This window comes from Hyaena hyaena, unplaced genomic scaffold (genome assembly GCF_003009895.1).
Source record: "Hyaena hyaena isolate Hyena2069 unplaced genomic scaffold, ASM300989v1 scaffold_23, whole genome shotgun sequence".
Classification (NCBI taxonomy): Eukaryota; Metazoa; Chordata; class Mammalia; order Carnivora; family Hyaenidae; genus Hyaena; species Hyaena hyaena.
Window position 1 is genome coordinate 2,683,363 of NW_024080655.1, and position 26,775 is coordinate 2,710,137.

The window sequence follows — 26,775 nt, forward strand, 5'->3', positions numbered from 1 at the left end:
TCCCCAAGGCCTTGGCCACCAGGTGGGGTAGGGGTAGAAGTCCCAGAGACTTAGGGAAAGCTCCACCTCCATGGTGCTGTGGGCTGTCCCTCCTCTCATTAGTCCCATAGAGCCTGGCAGACTCCCTGGAGATGGTCGACCCATCTGAGATGCCCAGCTCAGAGTGGACGGAACCTAGTTTGCTTCAGGTCCCTGGAGGGCCCTGTGGTGGTTTGTGGCCCCGGAAATAGCAGGGTGACTGAGTGGGCCCTCTTGCCGCCGAGTCAGCCCATCTCCCCGAGCCTCAGTTTCCTTCCTGTGAAATGGGACCCCCAGTCTGCTCCCAGGGTTCTCTTGGTCTCAGGAGCGTCAGGTACAGACTTATTTATATCCCTGAGGGGGCCGATGGGATGCTCGAGTAATTATACTGGTAGCTCCCACTCATCCAGGGTGTGCTGGGTGCCGGGCGCCGTCCTCAGCACTCACCACGCCTCTCATTTAGCCTGCAGATGCCTGTGCAAGGCAGCCATTCTCGGTAGCTCTGTTTCGCAGCTGGTGAAAGCTGAAGCACAGAGATGTGAAGGGACCTGCCTCGAGTCACACAGCTGGGCCAGGCGCAGGCAGCCTGGGCTCGTGCTATCATCCTTGCACGCACACGCTGAAGCTGCACGCGCGCACACCCTGCTGGCTTTGGCGCGGGGCTCGGCGCTGAGCCTGTAGGGCGCATGCCCCAAGGGTCCTCCAGAGGCTCTTGGGCAGCCCCCCTGGGCCAGGATGGCACACGCTCTCACAGGTCGAGGTGACCCCTTCATTGTGCTAACTTGGGGAAGAGGCCCAGACAGGCTGGGGTGGGGGTGGGGGGCATGCCCAAAGTCACAGGAAGCTAATGGCTTAATGACCAGGTTCTAAGATCTGTTTGGAAGGAGTCAATATCAAGTCTTGTCCTTGTATTCCTCTTTTGACCCCGTCAAGGTCACCCACCCTGGGCCTCGAATGCCTTCCATGAAGGGGGCTACTTCTTAGTTAGCCCTTTCCTGGACTAGCTTAGACTCATCCGACTCTTCCTTCTGTGGGCTTGTAATCGCAGCACCCTTTGGTCTCCCCCACGTCGCAGCTGAGTCTGAAAGGTCAGATGGTCCCGACAGAGCCGGACACCTACCGCACCCCAGAGCAGTCTTCTTTCCCGTCTCCACTTGCTTGGGCTCGCGCCCCTGGCCCGCCTGTCATTCCCTTCTAAAGAGCACCAGGCCGGGGTGTAGGGGGCCTTCTTGGCTTCCTTCCCCTTCCTGGGCTGGCACATCCTGATGCTAGAATAGCACCCAGCTCAAGGCAGAAGGAGGTAATGCTCTTTCCGTTGGGAAAGGAGAGAGGCTGAATCCAGGCCACATGGAGGAAGTCACCCATCCCTCCCTTTCTCCTCCCCCACTGCCCTCCGGGACTTACAGCCCCCCCCACCCCCCACCAGCCAACAATGGAACCAAATGCAGTTGAGTGATAAACTACAGGAGAGTGCTCAAAAAGAGGTGGAGAGGTAGGAAGTGAGGGTAGTGGTTAGCGGTTAAGTAAGATAACAGACCATTTGAACATTCTCGAGGACCTGTAACAATGTGTGTACACATCTTCATGTACCTGTATTTGTCTGACCGACAGGATATGGATAGACCAGTCTTCCTTTTGTGATAGACAAGGTGGCAGGGGTCAGGCCTGGACACACTGCCAGGTTTATAACAATGGGAGCAGGAGGAGACAATCCCCTCCCCTCTTTTGAACCTCATACTTCTGTTAATACAACCTAAGAACACATGGTTTTTTAGTAGCTGCACAATCCTGTTGACTCAATTTATATTTAATGTTGAAAAAAAACCCAAGGATGTTTTACGTTCCTTGCTCCTGAGCCACATTTTCTGCTCAATCCAGCTTCCCTTGTCATAATCGTCCCCCGTTGCCGTTGTCAGTTGGGCTATCCAAATCTGCTAGGCCAGACAGGATGGAAGGCATAGCCTGGGGTTCTCCACCTGGGACTTCTCTTGAGTCCAGCTGACAGGCACGCTGCCCGAAGCTCTTGCCACCACATCTCTCTTCCTCCTGCCCAGCCCAGCCCTATCCATTCTTGCTCAGTGGGCCGTCAGGAAGAGAGGACCCAACCTCCTCCTCTTCCGCCATCATCCATCTGGGCATGAGCACAAGCCCCTGAAAGCAGAGGCAGGAGGAGAGACTGGCAGCACTGCTATTTTCACTCTGACATTTTCCGTTCCTGAAAAATCTCACTTGAAGCTCATTCTGACGCTTGCTCTCTTTTGAAGGGGAAGGGCCCCTGAGGTCCCTTCCACCCTGGGCTGGTTGCCTTATGAAACTCTCCACTTTACCCCACACCAGCCCCTTTTTCCTAAACTCTAGGAGAGGAGAAGTTTTGGAAAAAAATAAAATAAAAACCAGAATTCACCCTAGATTAGACCCACCAGAAAAAGTAAACGGAGCCAGGAGATGGGGAGGCCAAAAGGGGCCCCCGGAGCGATCTGCAGCTCCATGTGGAGGCTGAACTGGACCCAAGGGGGCCCCAAGGGAGTCTTCTCTTCAGAGTCCTCAGGGTCCGCCTCCCAGCCCCAACCCAGGAAAGGAGCTGCTCTGGGGGAGGGGGGCTGGGCCCACAGACCAGACCCTTAGAGACTTTAATTAGGGCGTTGGCATTTTATTGGAAGGTTAGAATGATTTCGACTCCTGGAGACAGAAGGGGGCCCAACAAATTCTATCACTGCTTTATAGCTTGGAAATACAATATAGATTTTATTGCGGGCCTCGGCATCTTCTTTTAAACAACTGCACAGCCTGATAAAGCAGAAGCTGGTAAAGCAGGATTGCAGAGAGGCAGATACGTCTTTATATATCAACAAGGGGCGCTCTGGGAAGGGGGGGCCCTTTTCGGGGGCAACCCCCAGATGCCCGGTTAACCTGCTGGACCACACAGGTAATGGGGAATATGTTTCTGAAAATGTCTGCCAGATTTGGGACCTCAGGGGGCATCGAGGAGGGTCCCCTTCCTTTTCAGGGTTTATTTTGATTGTAGTTACGCTGCTCTTTATGGAGCATCTACCTTGTGCCCAGCCTGCAGGAGGGATTACGATGAATAGGGCTCCATCCTTGTCCCCATGCAGCTCACAGTCTGGAGGGGGATGAGCTGGGAAGCCATGAGTGATTACGTTGGACACAAGCAGAATGCAAAGGTCTCAAGGGAGGGCAGTGTAGAGGACAGAGGAGTGAATTCTGGCAGGGAGGTGTCTGGGAAGGTATCACAGAGGACACGCCATGTGAGCAAGGCCATGAAAGCCAGAGAGGCATCAACTCATCTCCCCTCTGAGGCTCCAAACTTGCTCCACCTCCTCCCCTCCTCATCTTAACTCAACATCTCTGCCTCTTGCGATGTTCAAGACAGAAACCCGAGGGCTCATCACCAACATCCAACCTGTCGCCAAGCCCTGTTGATCCCACCAACAAAATATATGCCAAATCTGTCCCCTTCCCTCCATCGCCACCGCCGCTGCCCTGGCCCGCGGCACCCTCAACACCTGCCCGAATGCTGCAATATTTTCTCTAGTAGATATTCGTCAGGTAGGGCCACGTGGCTCCCTCTCCCCGCATTTTCCATGGAAGCCCCTGGTTTTCATCTGGGATGTACCTCTTCCCCTTCAAGGCATGTGGTTTCAAGGAAGCTGGGTCCATCTCTGGCTCGGTGGGTGCAGCGTGTGGCCCAGGTCAGGCCGGTTGCTCTTTCCGTTCCTCTGGCCATGGTGATCGGTTCAGGGATGAGCACGAGACTGGGGTCAGACCAATAAGAGCCAATGGGACTCGATTCCAGGACTTGACTGTGTTGCTAGGGGAATAGACCCAACTCTTCTCTGGCATTGCCTGGGCAAGAGCAAGTGGGGAACTGCAGCTGGGCCAGCCATCCTGTCCCCCCCCACAGTGTGATCCTAGGAGAAAACAGAGCCAGCAAGAGTAAGGACAGGCAAGAGATGTAAGGAAAGAAACTGGGTCATGGCAACCTTGTTTGAACCTTAATCAAACCTTGCCTGAATCCCCTCCCTATCCCCAGGCTTTCAGCTATACTTGTCAATAAATTCTGTTTTTACTTGAACCCACTTTGGGTTGGGTTTTCTGACATTTGCAATCGAAAGAATGATGTAGCTTAAAGTCTCCCCACATTCTCTCCTAAACCTCCCCCCCTCCACATGTTTTTCATGCTATAGACTGTAAAACCATTTAGCGACTGCCCATTGACCTAGAGAGAAATCCCCAGCATGATCTGGACCCAGCCTCTTTCTCAGTCTTATTCGCTATAATCCAGTCGTGCTGAATTCTACTCAGTTTTTCAAACATACAGCTCTTTTTCAGTTCAGAGATTTCCCACACAGCCTACCCTCTGCCTGGAACTGTCTCTGTCCTAATTCTCCACCTGATGGGTTCCTACTCATCCCCTGTATCTTTGCTCAAAGAGAACTGCTCTCAATGCAATCCGTCCCTGTTATGCTCTCTCATAGGGCCCTCCTTTCATTCTTCATAGCACCTAAGCCAATTTGCACTTCGGCACGTGCACCCGTATGCGTGTATATGAATCTTTGTATCCTCCATGAGGCCGGGAGCCATGCCTGCCTTGTTCACCATGCCCTCGCGTATGCCCGGAAGACTCCTAGGTACATTCTAGAGGCTCAGTTAATATTATTTGACTAACGGAGTGAAGACTAGGTAAGGATTACGTTGGGTTGGGCAATCCTGCCTGAAATTATAACAGGAGAAGAAGTTCCGGAGCAGGACAGGCAGTGTGCAGTGAAGGATGTATAAGAACCCCAGAATAGAGGCTGGCTTGGGAAAGGTGGGGTATGGCCAGGCCACAGGGGTCTTGAGTATCTAGCTGAGACGTTTAATATTCAGTCTCCAAAATGTTTCCTGGGGGAACACCAGTCCTCACAGTTGCTCTGCCAAAAAGAAAAGACCAAGTGGATCAGAGGCTAAATAGAAAATAGATTCTATTCTATTCTGATAGATGCATGGAAAATCGATGGATTTTCTACGACCCTCTGGAAGAAGCACAGTACAGGTGGTCATTCTAAGACTCTGACAAGTCCTGCCATGGCAGAATCTTAGGCTAAGTGAGTGTTGACTATAAAACCTCTCCCCTCACCAAAAAAATAATTACAATTGTAGGATGAATATTTCCACATTTATGAGATGAGGAGTGTCTTATAATCAATATGCATATGAAATGCAAGGTTTCTTTCAATTCCCTATAAGTTGTTTGTTTGTTTATTTATATATTTATCAGTAGGGCTTCTCATAATTGGCAGTCTCTTAGAACTGAGGCCATATAGCATATCTTGCAGAAGTAATGATCTATGGAAGCCACTTGTGAAGAAGAAAGGTATTGTAACTTGCATTTTGAGGTGGCCGTTGCTACAACAATGGGAGCAGATCGCCGGGTGCCATGCAAGGGTTAGTTAGTTAGAAGCCTGGACCTCCCGCCCCCATTAGGGCTCCCACTGTCAGGTCTTGGTGAGCGAGGTGCTGACTTTGGTGCCTGTGAGTAGGAGAATTTAATTAGGACGCTGGGGTATTGTTGAAAGTTTGGATCAATTTCCCCCCTAGGAGGCCTCCTGTCTTCTAATGTGAAAAGACAATCTGGAAGGTGCCTACTGCTTTCGTTCAGCTGTCCAGGGATGCCTCCTGAGGGAGTCTGGGGGCTGATGCTGTGCACGGAGCCTTGGGGCAGGGCCATGCTTTCTTCCCCTCGCACATCCCAATCTGTCAGGAAATCCCATCTGCTCTGCCTTCAGAACATCGCCAGGGCCGAGGCACCATAGCTCCCCCCTGACCCCCCCACCCTGGTAACTGCCAGGCCCTCCTAATTGGACTTCCCGCTCTGCCCTTGACCTGTGCAATCTATTCTCAACCCCACGGCCCAAGAGATTTTTTAGAAATTAAGTTAAATCGTGTGGCCCGTCTGCTCAAAGTCCTGTGACGACGCCCCATGTCACTCAGCAGAAAGCCGGTGTCCTCACCATGGCCTTACAAGGCCCTACACCGTCTCACGTCACCCCCTGTGGCTCTCACTGGTCCCCACTGTTCCTTCAGCCTGGTGCCTGCTCCCCAGAGAGCCCTGTGGCCTGCTCTCTCATCTTTTGTGCCTCGGCTCGAATGCTGCTTCTCGGTTCAGCTTTCCCTGACCACCTACTGAGGATGACACCGCCCCCCCCATCATTTTGTGTTCCCCCCACCCCCATCCTGCTCAATTTCTTCACATCACCTGGCACCTTCCAACATACCGGGGTCGGCAGAGCCGAAAACTCCCATACACTGCAGCTCCCTGGCTGACACGCATCTTCTCCCGGTTATTCAATCAAACATGAATCTCAGTGCTGCTGTGAAGGGACTTTGCAGATGGATTAAGGTCCCAAATCATCAGTCGACTTTATTAAAAGGGAGATTATCCTCCCAGGGCCTAACCTGATTAGATGAGCCCTTCAAAGGGACTGGGCTTCTCCTGGGGAGGGAGATTCAGAGACGAGGGGGTTTCTATGGGTGAGAAGTTGCCGGCTCTGAAGACAGAGGGAGCCACACGGCTAGGACCTGGGAGCGACCTCTAAGAGCGAAGGGTCACCCCACACCGACAGCCTGAGAGGAACTCAGTTCCTCCAGCATCTGCATGGACTTGAATGGGGACCCTGAACTCCAGACGGGAGCATTGCCTGGCCACCAGCTTGATTTCAGCCGCAAGAGACTGCGGCACCCTTGTGCCCAGACTCCTCGTCCATGGAAAGTGTGAGATAATTAGTGTGTGTTGTTTGAAGCCACAGCAGGGGAAAATGAAAACAACGAGCTACGTATTTCTCTTATCTGTCTCTCCCTGCTGGAATGGAAGGAAAGAGATACTGATCTGCCTTGCTGGCCGCTCTATGCTCAGTGCTTAGCACAGTGCCTGCCACATAGTTGGTGCTCAGTGAATATCAGTTGACTGAATGAGTGGGCGTGGGCCCAGCCTCAGCACAGCTCCTCCAGGAGCTCCCTGTCCATCAGAGGAGATGCTTCCCATCCATAAACAACAAGGTGGAAAATGTTAATGGAGCAGGAGAGGCAGAGAGCTGTTTGTCTGCCGTGAATCCCATCTGGCTGCCCAGTGACGATCTGTATTTTCACAGTCCCAACAAAGCACTCTACTCCGAGGGGGGCATCTTTGGAATATTAGTGTGCACCTCAGGTAATTAAAGCCAGCCTGCCCCCCTCTCCCCTCCACGCTCCACCGTGAGGTGGCTTGGAAAAGCCTGGTCTCCCCATGCTTGCCCTGTGCTGAGAAGGACAGCTTTCAGACACCTACCTGTCTAAAGAATTAACCTATTAAAAAGAAAGCGATAAATCCTGGTGCCAAGGTGAGGTGTGGGGGCGGGGTCTCCGTCGTGTGTCTTTCATTTAGATTTCAAAGCCCCTGTCCCTGCTGCTTCCCAGCCACAAAGGCAAGGAGTCGGTGCACTGTCTGGCTGGTGGGGGTCAGCCACTGTGTCAGGGTCTGTGTTGAGGCTGCCGCTCCCCAAACCCAGCAGCCCTGGTTTGGGACTACCCCACAATGCCCTTGGGGTGAGACGGGTCAAGTTCTCCAGGGGCTCAGAGAGGAGATTCTGGACCCCTCCTCTGGGAAAGTTTCTTCCCAGCCTCCCACCCCTCTCTGCAGCTAGGCAGGGGTCGGAGCTGAAAGCCCAGGATCTTATACTTTTAGAGCAGGAAGAGGCCATAGAGATCCTTCATGTGCAGCCAGAGAGGGTGAGCAATTTGCCTGAGGTCACACAGCAAGTCAAAGTCAGCGCCAGGACTGGAAGCCAGGCTCCACCCACATGGCCACCCGTATATTCGCCTCCCTAAGGGCCTCTGGGTTAAGGTCACTCCGCAGAGGGGAAAAAGATCTCCACTTCCGGCCCTCCCGCCCTCCCAGGGTCTGTTTAAAGTCTCTGAGACCAGGCATACAGATGGGGGCTGACGTGAGAAACTGAACCTGGGGGAGGAGCTTAGATATCATGGGTCCCACAGACTCCAATTAACAGATGAGGAAACAGGTCTGGTGATGCGCAGTGTTGGCCCAGAGCCTCCTGGCAGGTGACAAGCCAGGAGTTCCCAGCTCCTGGTCACTGTTCCCTCTTCTGAGTCCCTCCAAGTGGTCTCTTCTAATAGGAAGAAAGTGGCCTTCAAATCAGAAAACGTTGAGGAGCTGATGAGGAGGGAATTCCAGGTGGAGGGGACAGTTTCACGCCTTGGGAAAAGCCACCTCAGCTTGCAGAGACTCAGTCTTCTCTCCTGTAAAGTGGGGATGGCTGGAACTTTCCTTAGGTGGTGGGCTCACTAAATGCCACCTTTGTGCCGGGGACGCCCGCATGTGTGTCACGAGTCCTGACCCTTCTCTCCCCCGCCAGATCAGCTGTATGATTGTGGAGCCTCGTCCCAAATGAAATAGTATCAGGAGTTTCAAGATGGCAAATACCAGGGCATTAGACCAAGAATGGGGCTCACTGAGCACGGGTCCCTGGTGCTACTGCACAGGCTGCCTGCACGCCCTGCTCTCTGGAGCTCCAGACCCCTAACCCCGCCTACGGATGCCTTGACCGAGAAGCCTCACCGGACCCTGCACACTGAGCTCCACCAGATCGTTGCTCTGGACACGTGCCATGCCCCCACCTCTCCCCTCCAGGCTCACCCATGGCGCCCGTTCACTCAGCTCCCTAAGTCCTAACCTGGCAGTCACTCAGTTCCTTCGTCTCTTCACCCCCAGGTTTAGTTTATTACCAAGTAATTCCCCTCCTCGATTTGTCTTGAATGTCTGGTTCTTTGAATTTCCTTCGAGGGCCCCATCACTTCCCCTTTTCCTCTGCCCCACATGTAACCCCACGCTCAGCCCAAGTTATCTTTTATTTTTTTATTTTTTATTTTTTAAATATTTTAATTTATTTCTAGGAGAGAGAGAGAGAGAGAGAGACAGCGTGAGCAGGGGAGGGTCAGAGAGAGAGAGGGAGTCACAGACTGAAACAGGCTACAGACTCAGAGCTGGAAGTCAGCACAGAGCCAGACGCGGGGCACGAACCCACGAACCGCGAGATCATGACCTAAGCGAAAGTCGGACGCTTAACCGACTAAGCCACCCAGGCGCTCCCCAAGTTATCTTTTAAAAACAAATTGGGCCATGTTACTTCTCTGCTTAAAACCTGTGATGGTCCTTTTTTACATTTAGAATAAAATCTGTTCTCCAAAGAGGCCCTTTCTGGGCTGGTTGGTGCCTTCTCCTGCTCCCTGCCCTCCAGCTGTGCTGGCCTTTTCCCAGTTCTTTGAACCCTCCAGCTGGGTCCTGCCTCAGGGCCTTTGTATGTGTTGTTCCTTTTGCCTGGAGCACTCTAAAATCTGAGTTTTAATATTCTCGCCCAGACCCTCTTCCTCCTTCCTGACTTGACTATATAGAGCGCCGTGGGACCATAGAGAAGATAATAGCAATGAACTTGCTGATAATGAGAGTGATGTCCCCATTTACGGAACACTCACTCTGTGTCCGCTGCTGTTAGAAGCACTTTATGCGTAATTAGCAGAGTCAATCCAGGTGAGGAAACCGAGGCGCGGAGAGCTGATGCTAACCTGCTTCAGTCCCGCGGCCAGTCCGGTAAGGGAGCATCTGGGCTGTGTCCTGTCTTAGGCTCAGACAAATTCTTGAGTGACTTGTTTTTAGGGGGAGGCAATCCTGGGAAGCAGGAAGTGGGAGGTGGCGGAGGGGAGGAGGGAAGCCCAGTTTGAGGGTGAGCATTTGAGCTGGTTGGTCCTGCGTTGGGCAACGGAGGCTCAGTCCAGCTGGGGCCCTTTGAAGAACAGTGCAGAACACACCTCGGAATTTCCCCTTCAGAGGACAGGTGGCTGGGCATTTACCCGGAGACTCCTGCCCCGCTTTGGTTGAAGGTTGTGCCGGGCCAAGCTTCCGGCTGGCCTGTGCTTGGGCTGAGTGGCCTTGGAGAGGGCACCGAGGCAGGAAGGTGGAGAGGGAACAAGCAGAGAGTGTCTCCCACAGCTATGCCGAAATAAGGAGGTCTGGGGGAGGTGACACGGGGCACCTCGACCCTCCGCTGCAGGCCTTGAGGGGTGAGTAGAGGTTTGCAGAGTAACAAGTGAAGAAGGGGCACGAAGGGCAGTGTGAACAAAGGCACGGCGGGCTGCTCCCAGCCCCCTGCCCCTGCTGCGGACCTGATCACTGTGTGGGTGGGGCCTTATGGTGTGTTTCCTCCTGGGGTTGATTGACGGCAGCCTGTGGCGCAAGCCCACCCCCTCCCCGCTGATGTTGGAGGAATCACCTCGCGCCATAAAACCCTCTACAGAAGGCCTTGGACTTGAGAAGCCAGAGGTTCAAGACCTCAGTAGCACCTGCCTTTCCACCCTGCCTTCTGCACGGTGACAGTGGTCGTAATTCAAAATCCACCAACTGAGAGAATATCCAGTGACCAAAGCTCCAAGGAATTCAGCCACGTCTAAAAAGAAATTCATGTGTCTTTGTCCTAACTGCATCTACAACACTTGGTGGGACAAACATGAGCAGCTCATCACCGTGCTGGGCGTGACGTCATCTCCAGACACTGGCCAAGGGCGTGCGGGCATGAGGGTCACCCCTTACTCTGCCCACACCTGGCCTGGGAATTTTACAGAGCATTTTCCTTTTCTCTCTGTCCTGGGAATGACCACAGTAACCGGTGTCAGAGGGCAGGCGAGACGTGATTATTCCCATTTTGCAGATGAGGAAACTGAGGTCAGGGGCCTCATCATTCCTCAGAAGGCTCTGTCCTCCTCCAGGAACCCAGTGTTGAGTCCTAGGCTCTCAGACTCAATGGTTTTCATCCCAGCTGCTCCAGCCACCTGCTTCCGGGCTCTTGGGGAACGTTACTAACCTCTCTGGACCTCAGTTTCCCTATCTTCAAGCCGGGATACTAAGATCCTTACAGGGTTGTGTGAGGACCGAAGGAGCTAACACAGGTTAGTTTTCAAGAAATGCTAGTTCTGGCCAAGGGCATCAGCGCGACTGAAAGGGCCCCAGAGCTGAGCCCTGCCCCCACCCCGACACCCCCCCCCCCCCAACAGCTAGGGCGGCCCCTCCCCAACTCCTTGGGCTCAAATTGAATCTGAAAACAATGAACCAGCCTCTGTAAGTGTTTCCAATCCCGACAATCAGAGGAGGTTAAAAAAAAAAAAAAAGAAGAAGAAAGAAAGAAAGGAGAGAGACAAAATTGTTTTCTTCAGGGAAAAAGAAATCTCATTTGGAGGCGCGCTCGGTGGCAGGGAGGCTGTGGGGCAGCGTGTAATACAGGACCCGTCCGTCTCCCTGCGGCTCCGGAATTGCGGCTGGCATTTCTAGCCAGAAGCTGCCACGGGCCCCACTTCCTATAATACACTAATTAAAGGGCCGTTATTCATAGGGGAGGCGGGGAGGCCAATGACAGGCTGGTGGCTGACAATGTCCCCGGCTGGGAGCAGAGGGTGGAGGCCAGGAGAGGCTGCCTGACAGCTCCCTGCTGCCCCCTTCGCCTGCCCCTGCCCTCCACCCCAGGGCCCACGGCTCCCAGCCCGCTGCCCCCTCCCCCTGCCCACCCCGGGGCCCACGGCTCCCAGCCCGCTGCCCCCTCCCCCTGCCCACCCCGGGGCCCACGGCTCCCAGCCCGCTGCCCCCTCCCCCTGCCCCCCCTTCCCCAGGCCTGAGCTGCGGAGCTGGAGAGCAGAGAAGGAAGAAGGAGTAGGGGAAGACACGGGATGGAAGCTGAGCATCCCCGGGTACCAGACAAGGTTCCTAGTGTGCACTGTCTCGCTGATGGACACATTCATCTTCTGAGGCAGGTTCTGTGGCTAATCCCCTCCAGGAGCCTCAGTTTCCCCACATGCAAATTGAGAGGTGGGTGGGTGTGGATTCTGGGGGAGAGATGAGGTACGAGTGTGGGGGAAAGAGAGAGGGAGGGAAGGGAGTGGGCAGAGGGGAAAGGCCAGGGGGCCAGGGCTGGGGGGCGGGGAGGCTGCCACAGCTGGACCACTGGCTTTGAGGGAGAAGGGGCTTCAGAAGGAGAGACCCCAGGGCGGCCAGGGAATTCTGTGCACTCTTTCCCACAGCCAGGAAGAGGGGAGGGAGGCTGCTGAGTTCCCCAGCGGCAATTTTGGCAGAATGTTCCAAATGTTCTGAAAGGAGAGCAGAGTCCTTGGGATGTGGAAGCAGCTGTTGGTGCAAGTTGGGCTTCAGACTGGGGTGGGGGCGGGCGTGGGAGTGCACCCCAGAGGACAGGCCTCTGTGTGTGTGTGCGTGTGTGTGTGCGCACGCGTGCATGTTTACAAACCTGGTAGCAGGTGATGGGCTCAAGCCTTCTTACCCTTTTGAACTTCCTAGCGGACACTGATGCGGCACCTTGATGAGTGCCTACTGTGTGCCAGAGCCTGATGGTGTGTGCTCAGCATTTTTATGCCTCATCTACCTCACTTCATCTACTCCATCCTCTGTGGAGTAAGTGGTGGGCCTTCCATGGCAAGGACACTGAGGCTCAGAGAGGGTAAGCCCCTGCGAGGATCTCCACACAGGGGACCAACAGCCCAGCTCGGATGCTCACCTGGTCATCTGCTTCACAGGCAGCCTCTTAACCACGTGTCAGCCCAGCCCTGGTGCTGGGGGGCGGGGGAGAGCAACCCTCCCTGCCCTGCAGACGTTCTCAGACTGATGGGAGGCAGAGTCAGAATCAGGCAGCCTGCTACAGACATGGATGGAGCCCCGCCCTGGGTACCCTGGGCACGGCGACGAGGCACAGCATAACTTGCACGGGCAGAAGAGGTTTTGAATTATCCCTCCAACTTGTCAGGCAGCTTGCAAAGCACTTGCATCTCCAGTATCCCCAGCCCTTGTTGCAGCGACCCCATAGCTAAGTTTTATTGCTCCATTGTACAGATGTGGAAATTGAGGCCCTGAGGGATTACAAAATACACTTAAGGCCATACAATTGACTAGTGGCAGAGCCAGATTTCAACTTTGTCCGACATTGCCTGACTCTAGATTCTGATTTTTTTCTTTTTAAAATTTTCTCCATTTCATGTATTTTAGAGAAAGGGAGCACATGAGCAGGGGAGAGGGGGAGGGAGAGAGAGAGAGAGAAAGAGAGAGAGAGAGAGAGAGAGAGAGAGAGAAAGAATCCCAAGCAGGCTCAACTCCCACAACTCTGGGATCATGACCTGAGCTGATATCAAGAGTTGGATGCTCACCTGACTGACCCACCCCAACGCCCCTGATTTTTTTTCTTATACCCATACCCAGTCCCCCTCCCCAAAATAGCAACACCTGCCAAGGGGCTCTTCCCAGCCCAAGATTCCCTTCTGTCTCTAGAGCCAGGGGGTAGAAGGGAGCAGGTTTGGGACTTCACTCTGCTGGGAAAAGGCACCAGAGCAGGAAGCAACGGGAGCCATGTGAGGGTGCAGGGGAAGGAGGGAGGAGTAATGAAAGAAATGCCTCTGAGTCATTATTCCCCCCGAGGACCATCCACCGGGATCCCTTCGGGCTGTATTCTCAGCTCATCAGCCTCTGGTTAATTCCTGGAACAAAACTGAAGTGATGAAAGAGGAGACCCCGAGGGGCATAAGCTGGGGGTCAGGAGCACCCAGGGTGTCTCTTACCCTTTGGAAAATACTGGAAGGACCCCTGAGCACCACTTCCTCCCAGGCAGCCCCTCCCAAGGCTCATTCTGAGGTTGGCGCCCCCACAGTGTGGGGGACGATTGAAGGACGATATGATGCTGTGTTCTCTTTGGCCTTCAAATCTGGGGCCTCAGTTTTCTCATCTGCAAACGGCACTCTTGGAGCCTCAAACATTGGCCATGAGGACCCCAGGAAGTACTGGCTAGAAGAAGGACGGGCTACATAATGGGTACGACCCAGTGCACGATGGAAAGTCAAAACTCTAGGCAACGAAGTATTAGGGCATCTCAAGACTGGGGCGCCTGGGTGGCTTAGTCGGTTAAGCGTCCGACTTTCGATTAGGTCATGATCTCGAGGTTCGTGGGTTCGAGACCCGCTCGGGCTCTGTGCTGACTGCCAGCTCAGAGCCTGGAGCCTGTCTCAGAGTCTGTGACTCCCTCTCTCTCTGACCCTCCCCTGCTCACGCTGTCTCTCTCTCTCTCCTAGAAATAAATAAAACATTAAAAAAATTAAAATAAATAAATAAATAAAGCATCTCAAGACTGCAACAGCAGAGCGTAAACCAAGCGTGGGCCCCAGTGACTGTACGGCCGGGTGCCCACAAAGCTGGCTCTGTCTAGAAGCGCTGCGGAGGGGCAGGAAGCCCCTGCACCCACCTGATGCCGGGCCCCAAGGCCAGCTCCTCATGGGCCTTCCGCTGGTGATTCTGGGTGGGTGGGTGAGTGCAGGGAACTGTGGGTAGTTGCTGGGAGTGGGGTGGGGGGTGACTGGAGCAGGGTTTAGAGGGCTGAGAAAGGAGACAGTGCAGGTGTGAGCACAAGCCCTTGGTCCCCACAATTCCCTGGAAAGACCCCACGCCTTTCCCCCAGAAAAGCTAGGCAGAGCCGGGTCTCTCTGGGTGCCCCGGGCCCCTGGTCCAGTGGAGCCTTGAGGAGATGCAGCCCGGGCTGACGCACGTTGAGTGCAGCCGACAGACCTGAGCTAGAGAGCCTGCTTGAGCTGTGCCTGGACTCCCATACCATCGAGACTGTGAGACAGTAGCTCTGGGGTGTTTTAAGCTGCTAAGTTTGGGGGTAATTACAGATACATCCCATAATAGTAATAGCAACAAGGCTCATTCATTCATCATTCATTCATTCGTGACCCAATCCTTACTCATCCATCCACGCATCCACTCATCCGTTCATTCATTCATTCATTCACCAAAGCAGCAACTACCCATTAAGCACCTGCCATGTATCAGGTACCAGGGTCTTGTTACCATGGACGCCGTACAAGTGACCGGCGCTTTACAAAAAGCCCTTTGTGTGTTATTTATTCTCACGCTTCAATGGAAGGGGATTCTGCAGCCCCTCAGGCCCATCCCTTGACAAGGCCAGCCCTCGGCTGTGTCTCCCCTCCCCCACAGCAGCTGAGGATGGTGAGCCCAAGCTTGCACCTCCCCACTCACCCCCTGGCCTGTTTGGTCCCCATGCACTGAGACATGGTCAGTTCAAGGCCAGCATGACTGCGACGGATGGAGAAAGGTTGGTATGTGAGCCTCAAGTCCCCAGAGATTCAAGGGCAAGAATCAGAAACTCCTAGGCCACTGGAAAAGGAGGCATCTCCAGCCCGTCTCTGGCTCAGGGAGTGATTTTCCTAGACTCTACACCTGTCCAGCACTCATTCTGGGGGTCTGAGCTCTTGGGGGGGGGGTTGGTCTTCCCACCTGCTTATAGCCACTTGGACGTGGAGGAGAGAGCCCCACAGTTCAGCCCCACCACTGACCCACATCTGCCCAGGCCGGGGGAGCAGGTTAGGCTGAGTTCCTGAGTCAGCTGGGAGCTATACTTCAGCAGCAGAACCGGCTACCGGGAGAAAACAATAAAGAAAGTCTGTTATGAGATAAGGAGTAGCTCAATTCTCAATTCAGTGACTCAGCAATATCACCCAAGGCCATGAATCACCCAAGGCCATGAATCTTCCTTTCCCTTTTCTCACTCTGCTGTCTGCAAAGGGGGTCATTCCCTCGCGGTCACAGCTGTAACCAGAGGCAGCAAATGACCTGCTTCCTGTTGCTCATTTCTTCTTAAGAGCAAGGGAACCTTTCCCAGAAGTCCCGGCAGCATCCCTTTCTTGTTTTGACGGCCAGAGTTGCACCACATGCCCTCTGTTGCCCAGCAGAGCACCCTCACCGGGGTTACTGGGACTGGCTTAGCCCAATAGTGATTCACCCCCTGGGGCTAGGCGGGGCTCAGCCTTTCCCTGCCTCTGAACAACCCTGGGCTCTGTTAGCAAGGGAGCTCCCTGCCACTGCCCTGCTTGCTCTCACTGCCCCTCCCCTTCCCACACTGGGCCCCAGCCACCAGCAACCCTCTCCCAGCACCACCACGCCCAGGTGCCTCGCCTCTGGTCAGACAAGGACAGGCGACGATCAGAGTTTTCCTGAGACAGAGGACCCAGTGTGGGCTGGAGCCCTGGGCTGACGCAGGAGCTTGTCACCGTGCAGTCCCCAAGTCCCTGGACGGCTGAACTCCGAGCTCCCCTGGCCCCAGCCCACCCCAGAACTTACTCCTGCTCACACTTACATCACATTTATCAGGCTCTGTCCTAAAACCTTTACATAGGTTAATTATTCCTTACAACAACTGTGAAAGTAGTACTATCATCACCCTCATTTATCAGAGCCGGGAATGGAGATAGAGAGACCACGCAGCTAGAACTTGCTGGAGCTGGAATAGGGACCGAGGCAGTCTGGTTCCAGAATCTTCCCTCTTCACTGCAGACCCACTGCCTCCTAGGCCTGACTCTGTGTTCTCGGTGCAGGTCCCTGGATTCCAGGCTTTCTGGCCTGGTTGGGGCCTCAGAGGTGTCATGAGGCAGTGGGGTGGGGTGTGGGAAGGGAGGGACTCTGGATGCGTGGACCCCGGCTGCTCATCTTCTGGTGGCCGGTGGAAAGTCATGTGGCATCTCTGAGCCTCTGTTTCTCAGGTGTGAAAGGGAAATCCTGGGTACCTTCATCAAGGAGAGATGTGAGAATTGGAGATCGAATTTGTAGATCGTAGTGGATCCTCAGTAAATAGTAGCTACGTCATGTGAAGCCAGATAGAACCGAGCTTCAATTCCAGCCCCCAGATTCATAAGCCGCTTGACCTTGGGCAAGTTACTTTACCTCTCTGATCCTTTTTTGTCTTCATCAGTAAACTTGAGATGATAATATTGCCCTTGCAGGGCTGAGTTGAGGGCTAAATGAGGTAAGAGCAATGAAAGCACTTTGTAAACTGTAAAGGGCTCCTCAAATGTGCAGCAATGATCTCCTGCCTACTGGTCACCTCTCTTCTGCTTGGGCCCCTTTGGGGACACTTTCTCTCCAAGCAGGGAGCTGCTGTCTCTTTCCTTGCTGCTTCCTGCAGGTGCTGACTGAGGGTCCCTGTGGATGCCAGCTACCGTCATCTGTCCCTGCGTCCATCCGTGACTCGCTCACCAAACACGTGTTAAGCTGCCACCGTGCCTGGTGATAGAAGGTCAACAGAGCAAACGTGGAGTCTCGAAGTTTGCAGTGTAGTGAGAGAGACAGGTGCTAACCCAGTCACCATGCAGAGAAACGTGTTTTACAATCTGTGACGAAGTGCAGCAAGCTAGGGAATGTGGTACAGGTAAGGAGATCAAGAGCTAACGAGTCCTCTTGCTCTGGAGGAAGTCTCTACGTTCATGTGAATGTACATGTGGGCTGGGCCGCAGTTTCCTCATCTGACTTATGGGGTAAGCATTTCTGCAACCCCCCCCACCCCCCCCCGCCATCTCCCTATCCTGCATAAGAACAACAGAACCTCGGGCTGGAGGCTTTGCAAAGTCTGAGAAGTGCAGGCTCACATCTGAGCCGTCTATACCTCATTCCCTTTCAGCCCACGCTGCCTTTCTTTCCTCCTCTTCCCCACCCCCTTGCTTTCGCAACAGAGCGTGCAGGTGCGGGGGGTGGGGGGGATTAAGCCCAGGGTCCCGCAGCTGGTGGGGAGGCTGGGACAGAGTTCTGGTCCTTGTTCTGGGCCTTTCCCAGAGCTGGGGCTCCAGGGTAACTTCTTGAGAGAATAAAAAGGGTGATGGACAGATGAGGGGGGACAGTGGGTGCTGCCCCCTCTGCCTGGACCCCTCCTCCCCAGATGGGTACACTTTCTACAGATCTCTGCTCAGAGGCCTCCTGCTCAGGAATCTGTCCCGGCCACCAACCACCGGTAGGAAATGGGACGCCCACCGGGCATGGCCTTTCCCTCTTACCTACTCCATAAATAAAGAAACACCGACTCATGAAAGTGGCTATTGTCTGTCTTCCCTGGCTGGCATGTAAATTCCAGGAGAATTGGACTTTTTATCTATTTTGTTCACTGCTGCGTCTCTACTGCCTGAAAGGCACCTGGCACATAGTAGGTGTTCATTAAAGAATGGTTGGATAAATGAGGGAATGAATGAATGAACAAATGGATAGAGGGAAGGAGAGGATGGCTTATTCTGGGATTTGAACTCTGGTCTTGCTAAAGGAAGGAGGAGGCCAGGCCCAGGGAGCTTCCTCGCATCTCATGACTGCTGTGCCTGGCAGGTCAGGGGCTGGTGTGCCCGGGGGCTCCGGATCCACCTTGCCCCTTTCCCATCCTCTGCCCTGGATCCCTACCCTTCTTAGACACAGGGGCTGGTGCTGGAGGCTGGATTTGCTCACACCCCTCCTCATAGACAGTCCATCCTAGTTTTGAACTTCAGGAGCACTGGGTCAAGAGCAAATCCCACCTCTGTGGCTTCCTTGCTGAGTGGCTTTGGGTAAAGTGACCTCGCTCCTGAGCCTCGAGTGTCTCATTTGTAAAATGGGTACCGTCTCCTGTCTGACTTGCTCGTGCCGTCAGGAAGACTAAGCCCAATAAGATGGGCAGAGGGCTCGGCCTGCCTGGTGAGAAGGGCTTGCTAAAAAAAATAACAAACCCTTTACTGAGCCACGCCCTGCACTGTGCATGCTGCTAAGTCCTCACGGGCACTTTGTTCTATCACCCACCGTCTGGGGCGGTTACTGGCATTATGCCCATTTTAAAGATGGGAAAGCTGAGGCACTGAGGTGTTGACTTATTCACCCAAAAGCACAGAGGTAGTGAATGGCAGAGTGGGGACTTAGACATTAAAACAAAACACAACGGAGACAGCTGAGACCAGATATGAACTTATGGAAAAGCAAAAAGTGCTTCAGCCTCAGGCCAGGACAGCTGGTGCTGGGTCCCTAACTTGCCAGGTCACCTGGGCTACTCCCGTGACCGGGTACTTAGGGAAGCCCAGGGGAGGACGGGCTCTCGGCGAGGGGGTCTGGGCATCAGGGCCATGAGTCAAGAGAAGAAGTTCTGCTTTGTTCTGTTTTTAGAAAGTTTTTTTTTCGGGGAGGGCGGGGAGCTTCTGGTTATGAAATCCACACATGCTCATTTCAGAAAACATGGAAGTGACTTAAACATATAAAGAAAAAGATAAAAATGATCTGACGGTTCCCTACTTTGAATATCCAGTGCGTTTAGTTATTTGCTCAACAAATGTGTGCCTCCCACCAGCCAGACGCTTGTTCTGGGCTCTGGGAACCGTGTGAGGACAAGACTACCATGGTCCCTGCCCCCTCGGATCTGATTCGCTGCAAAACGGACTTGGGGGCAGCATTATGGGGGGGGGTGCCATGAGGGAGGGACAGGCTCTGGAGGTGGCGCTGGGGCTGGATGTGGACCTTGATGACAGTAAGATTTTGTAGTCTGCATTCTCTGCTACCAAGAGTCAGTGTTTTTAATCGGGAGATTTAAAAACTCGGCTCTGGTGGAGAGGGTCCATCAGGCAGAGACCAGCACGAACAGAGGCGTCCCGGCCCTGGGATGAAGGCCTGATTCTCCTACAGGAAACCTCTGACCTAGTTTCTTGTCCTTCTCAGTGTTTGAGGCCGTCAGAGCCTGGACTCCGGCCTCACCCCACCCCTGTGGCCCAAATCCCGCGGTGACGTGAGTCATCGAGGGGGGCTTCCTGAAGGGCAGCCTCCGAGGTCATCCAGTCCTCCTGCCGCACCTAGCTCAGAGTGGGCAGGGGCGCTGCCGAGGCTGCATAGCAAGGCAAGGCATGGCCACGGCCAAGGTTAAAGTCAGGCCTTGAATCTCCTGTGTTTTTTCGGCTGCCGCCCACGTCTGGCCTGAACGGCAGGGTCTGGAGGCACATGAGGTCCACCCGGCTGGGGGCACTCTCACCCATCCCCTGTCCCCTTCTTTTCTTCCTGTACTCGGTCAAGCTAGAGGAGTGGCCACTTGGCAGTCATCCCTCCTGAGGCCACTTGGCCGTCATGGGGATCTTGGAACACACACAAGGGAGGATGGCTCTGCAGCGGCTTGCATTGTCTTTGAGAGCCCAGGAGGGCACCAGGGGCCTGCGTGTCTCCCAGATCTGCCCCTCAGCCCTTGAAAGTCCTCTGTATCCCTCAGCATGGCAGAGGGACCTTAGCTGACCCGTGGGTGTGCTCACAGATGGGACAAGATCCAGGCCAGGGTGGGGATGATGGGGTCACCTGGTACCTAGCAGTGTCCCCTCCCCCCATAGGTGAGCTGGCTCAGACGTGGACTCGGGTGAGGAGCCAGAGTTCTCTTTCCTATTTTTTATTTTTATTTTTTTAGTATTTATTTTTGAGAGATTGAGAGACAGCGTATGTGCATGGGTGCATGCTGGAGAGTGAGCTCGTGCAGGGGGTGGGGCAGAGGGGCGGAACAGAGGATCCCGAGCAGGCTCTGCACGGTCAGCACAGAGCCCGATGCAGGACTGGAACTCATGAACCGCGAGATCATGATTTGGGCTGAAGTCAGATGCTTAACCAATTGAGCCAGAGTTCTCTTCCTTTATGATGAGGTCAAGGGAGGGCGCCAACCCCTTCTGGGTGAAGCGTATACATGTCCTGCTGTGCGCACATATGTTAGCCCCCGGGCTACATGTGTGCACACCCACCCCCACCCACGTGCACAGGCATCCGCCAGCACATGAGCTGTATGGAAGCAAGCACGTTGTCTTGCTCGCTGCTGTGTTCCCAAAGCTAGACCAGTGCCTGGTGCATAGAAGGTGCTGGCTAAATGTCTGTCCAAGGATAACTAAATGGGTAATTAAACGAATGGAGTTACACGTATAGCCCGAGGACGTGTACAAGCCATGGGCATGGGGACGAACCAGTGTCCATTTCCACACATATGTTAGACTCATACACATAACCGTGGACACCAGCCCACAAACGTGCACAGAGAAAGGGGTGCACGGGGTTATTGCGGTCACTCGGGCTGATGTGCACATCTGTGTGTGCATGTGCATTTGAACCTGTGAGTACACGGCAGCACACACAGGGAGACTCACCTATGCTAGCCACACCCCTAGTGCGTGTGAGTGCACGAGTGTGTGTAACATTTAAGAATGTGAGGGGCGCCTGGGTGGCTCAGTTGGTTAAGCTTCTGACCTCAGCTCAGGTCATGATCACACGGTTCGTGAGTTTGAGCCCCATGTTGGGCTCTGCGCTGACAGCTTGGAGCCTGGAGACTGCTTCAGGTTCTGTGTCTCCATCTCTCTCTGCCCCAATCCCGCTCACGCTCTGTCTCTCAAACATAAATAAACGTTAAAAAAAATAAAAATAAAAAGGCTGTGTAACAACATTGAGCACGCCCCTTTCTCTGATTCCTGTGCTGAGTGCTGGGTGGGACTCAGGAAGGGCGAGCTTGGAGAAGGGCTGGGCTCTGTCCTCAAGATGCTCATGATCCGTGAGGATGAAGGACACCGTAAGAGGGGGTGAGGGAAACGGTGTAGGTTGTATGGGTGTGTTTGTATGTGTGTGGGCATGAGCCCAAGGGATCCTGGAGCCACCAGAATGCGGAGTCAGATTCCCAGCCATGCCTCTAGGCCACTGGCGGATTTGTGTGGAAGCCCAGGAGCAGAGAGCAGAAGCACGCGGCACTACGGTTGATCTTTGAACAGCAGTGGAGTATTGACACCGGAAATCCACACAGAACTGCTGGCGCCTCAAACTCTGAGCTCTTCATAGCCCACTATTGACCAGAAGCCTTACCGATAACACGAGGAGTCAATTAGCACTGATTTTGTATGTTATCCGTACGATCTACTGTATTCTTACAATAAAGTGAGCTAGAGAAGAGAAAACATTACTATGAACATTGTAAGGAAGAGAAAATGCGGTTATAGTCCTAGACTATAGAGAATGTACATATGAGTGGACAGTGCCCTTCAGACCCATGTTGTTCGAGGGTCAGCGGTACTCCCCTGCCTGCTCACGCATGCATGGAAACACATGCCCATGGGCACACAGAAGCACATGCCCGTGGGCACACGGAACACCCCCACAGGTGTTCACACAGCCAGTCATGCACGCGTACCCCACAGGTACTGACAAGGCCTGCAGATACCTCTGGCTCCTCCTGAGTTGAAGAGAGGGTGCATTTAGAGATGCCCCCAAGGGTCTGGAGCTTAGGGGCTCCTCTAAAGAGTCTATGACATGGCCCAGCTAATCCACGGAGGACGTGGGTGATTGGTGTGGACTGTATCCTGGGGGCAGGAAGAGGTTTGAAACATGGCTGAATCTAACAATGACCACAAAGGAGAGAGCCTGCTTGAGGCTGCCTTGGGGCTCACCCCTGTCCCTTTAACCACACGAGGCTCCACATCTGGTTCAGAGGAGCTGGGGCAGCTTCTGAGGTCCCTAAGGTCAGGACGGGAGCTTGACTGTATTTGCACAGGGTCACCCATGAATACCAAGGCTGAATGAGCAAGTTGAAGCTCAGTTACTCAAGGGGAAACTGAGGCTCAAAGAAGGAAAGGGACTTTTCCAGGTTACAGAGAGAGAGGCACCAGCCAATTTGAGACTAGAACCCAGGTGTCTGGGGCACTTAGTACATACAACCCTGGGGTGCCTCACTTGGGGTCTGTGGTCCTCAGCGGTCCCTCCGTCTTCTCAACATAAAAATCAAGGTCTCCCCACCAGATCTTGGACCTTGGGCTCCTAACTCCGCTCTGTCGGCCCCAGCCCCTTCAAGCTGTGACATTTTATGCCAAAGCAAGGGGCTGGACATAATGACCTTCGATGTCCCATGGGACAGCGTTGTTGAGGATGCCGACCTGTACCTCACATCAAGATGCCAAGGGGCGAGGGAAGACCCTGAACCTGGCATCGAAGACTTGGTTTCAATCTTTGAACAGCAACTTCTAGCTATGTGACTTCATGCAAGTCATTTAAGGTTTTTTTGTGCCTCAGTCTCTCATCTGTATAATTGGGATAACATTTTTTCCCTCAAGGCCTGCTCTATAGATTAAATGAACAAACGCATAGAATGTTCTTAACTTTGTCAGGGAGGCAGTAAGTGTCCACTCAAAAGAGGTTAGCAATTATCCTTTTGGTTAAAACAGCAATTGTTAGACTTGTCTGTATGCCCCGCGGCGTGGCATAGCCCTTGTAGAGCCTAGTAGAGCTATAAAAAAACCTAGTTATTGCCCAAGGGGACTGGGACTTTATGGCTATATGCTTCTTACCCTGCAGGGGGAATTTGGGAACGGTTCTGGTCTAGCACATGCGTGGTGCGTGTCCGAGTGCGGGTACGGGGCTGACAAACGCCCGGTGCGCTGCAGCTTGGCCCAAATCAGGCTACTGATCCCACTAGGACATTGGCTTGAGAAACGAGTTTCGATTTCCACCTGCCTGTGATACATGGGTGTGCTCGCTCGGGGGATGTGGGCGGGAAGTTCCTAAGCCTGGTGGTTAGGGACGCACGGTTGCTGGCTCAGTGGGCCCAGCACGTCACCCACCGACTCTGGGAGAGCAGGGTCTCAGGGATTTCCCAGCGATCGCTGCGGCACCCGGAGGCCCTACAGGCTGTTGTAAGGTAAGATGTCAGGGGTGTGAGCAGCGGGGGAGGGGGGTGGGGGGACACCTCGGTTCCTTTACCCTTCTGGGTTTGAGGAGCTGGGCTCATCCCAGGAGACTGAAAAAGCTGGGGCCCGGCTGGGGCGGATCCACCTCTGGGTCTAGGGTTGCCAGATTCGACAAATAAAAATACAGAATGCCCAGTGCAATGTCTGAATTTGAGATAAAGAACAAAATCCCTTTTAGTGTAAGTATATCCCAAATATTGAGTGAGACATATGTACACGTAAGACATTCTCTTTCTCTGAGATTAAAATTTAATGGGGCATCCTGTATCCGGGCCCCACGGGTGCCAGCTGTGTGGCCTTGGGTAGCTTGCTTCCCCTCTCATGTCGTGTTCCCTCCTGTGCAGTGAGATTGTCAGGATCGACAGGGCCGTATAGACAGGCAACAGGTAGTGGTGGTTCAGACAGTGAGCTGTAGAGCCAGGCTGTTCAAGTTCAAGTCCTAGCTGTATAACCCTGGGCTTGTGCCTCAGTGTCCTCTATAAAAAATAAAATAAAATAAAAAAAAAAAAGTAACACTTTTCTCAGAGAGTTATGGGTAGGATACAACATTAAAATGCATACATAAAGTGCTTATTATAGTGCGTGGCACATAGGAAGCAATATATAAGGATTAGATACTATGTTATTATTATTCTCATAGCTTATTTTCTTTTTTAAAGTTTATTTAATTATTTTGAGAAAGAGAGAGAGAGAAGAAAGGGGCAGAAAGAGAGGGAAAGAGAGAATCCCAAGCAGTCTCTGTGCTGTCAGCACAGAGCCTGATGAAGGACTCAATCTCACAAACCTTGAGGTCATGACCTGAGCTGAAATCAAGAGTCAGACGTTTAACTGACTGAGCCACCCAGGCGCCCCAGTATTATTCTCATCATTATTGATTGTTCCCTGCTCCTTAGTGACCCACAAGTTTCTTCCTTCTCATTGGCCGTTTTCACGTTAGTAAGAATTAGATGATAAAACATTTTCCAATAGATTAGTCACGAGTGCAGGCTTGAGGAGGGGTGATTGGGAGACAGAACCAGGGCATGGTGTCCAGAAGGAAAGGGCACCAAAGACCATCAAACCCCTTTTGGAAAAGCCAGGTGGGGAAGAAGTGGTAGCACTGGACTAAGAGTCAGAGAACAGACTCTGCTCTGTGATCTCTGACACCAATGGCCTGAAGTCCAGGTAAAATGAGCAGAGATGAAAGTGGCCAGCCTGGCTCCCGAGCTCAGAGCTGAGGATTCCGGGGACCTGGAGCAGGCGTCTCAAACCTGAAGTGTCCCATGCACAGTCCTGGTCATCCCTCCACTCCAAACCTGTTCCTTCCCTAGCCATCCTCATCTCCGGGGGAGGGCAAGATCCTTCCCCAGGGGCTCCGCTCCCAAAGCTCTGCACTCCCCTTGACTATGCTCTTTCTTCCATACTCCACATCCAAACCCATCAAGAAATCTTGTGGCTCTACTTCCTTCTGGAAGAGTTCCTTGACCGTCAAGCTGGGCCGAACTGAGGCCTTACTCAGAAAATGCGCATGGACTGAAGCATGCCTTTGCCCAGGACAGTTCAGGCAGTGGGGTCAGTCAGGCTCAGGTTAGACCTGGGCTCTGTGAAGCAGTGAGTGGAGATAAGCTATCAGCCTCTGCAAGCAGCTTCTCCATGAAGAAAGCAGTTTTTCAAACCAGATTTTAAAAAAGTATATTTGTTTAATGATTTATAGAGAGAGAGCCAGCAGGGAAGAGGTAGAGAGAGGGAGAGAGAGAAAGGGACAATCCCAGGCTGGCTCAGTGCTGTCAGCATGGAACCAGACACAGGGCTCGAACCTATGAACCATGAGATCATAACCGGAGCCAAAATCCAGAGTTAGATGCTCAATCGACTAAGTCACCCGGATACCCCTCAAAGCACATAATTTAAAGCTGGTGGCCAGGTCTCTGTCAGCAGCACTCAATTTATCAGCATCCGCAAGGCAGGGGCCTTCTCGGGCATCTGAGGGCTTCTGTGCAGTCCTGGTGGTCTGTCTCTTCGGGGAGCCCGGGCGGTGGGATTACGCTGTCTCTCTGTCTCCCCAGTTTAGGCATATTGTATCCACATCTAAGCTAGAAGCTTGGTGAGAAGGGCTGGGGCTGATTTTAATATAAATGGATCTCTCCTCATTGCTTTCCAGCAGCCTGAACTGCTCTAAAAGGATAATTAATTGGAAAGAAACTTCCAGCTTTGGCTCCTTGGAGCAGCTCCTCTCGGGGAATTCACAGTTCTCTTCCTCCAGCCTACCCCACCCCACCCCTCAGGCTCCCCACGAACCGCTTCACTAGCTCAGCTGCAGAGGGATGTCCCTGGTCCTGTCCCCCTGTGGGAGAGGCCATGGCATTGAGGGCTTCTTACTGAGTGGCCACAGGCAGGTCAAGGTCAGGAGAGAATGCCAGCAGTGGGGGTGGGGGTGGGGGGTCAGGGCAGTTGGCCCGATCCATGCCATAGGCACTTGGTGGCCCTTTCTGACAGAGACAGAGGCATCTTTCTGGTCCATCTGTCTTCTGTTGTTCAGAGTTAGGCTGATAGTAAGGTTGGGACGTGGGCACTAACAACCACTTCACAACTAACTCTTACCAGGTGCTTACGTACCAGGCACTTTCCAAGCATTCAGTGTGAATCTAGATTCCTCACAACAACACAGTGAGCTGGGTACTGTTGTAATTCCATTTCACAGAGGCAGAGACTGAAGCACAGAGAGGTTATGTCACTTGCTCAAAGTCACGTAGCCGGGGCATGGTAGAATCAGGATTCAAGCCAGGTCACATGACTCCGGAGCCTTTCCCTGTGGCCTGGTGCCCGCTAGAAGGTAGAGGGAAGACAGAGCTCACATGCCCAGTTTGCACCCATCCACCAGTCCCTCTCTCCCAGTAATTACCCACCCCCCGCCCCCCATAGCTCTCTTCCCATTGATATTTCCTGCACGATCGCATCCCCTCTCCCTGCTCTCTGTCCCTCTCTCATGCCTGCTTTCCCCCCACAAATGGCCCCAATCATGGTTGATCAGCTCAGTTGTGAGCATACAAAAGAGACCCTGCGTTCTGAAGTGAAATTAGACCTAATAAAGAACAAGAGCGCTCAGCCTCAAAAGCCCTTGAGAAATTCCAGAAGCCCCCTTCAGAATCGCCACCACAG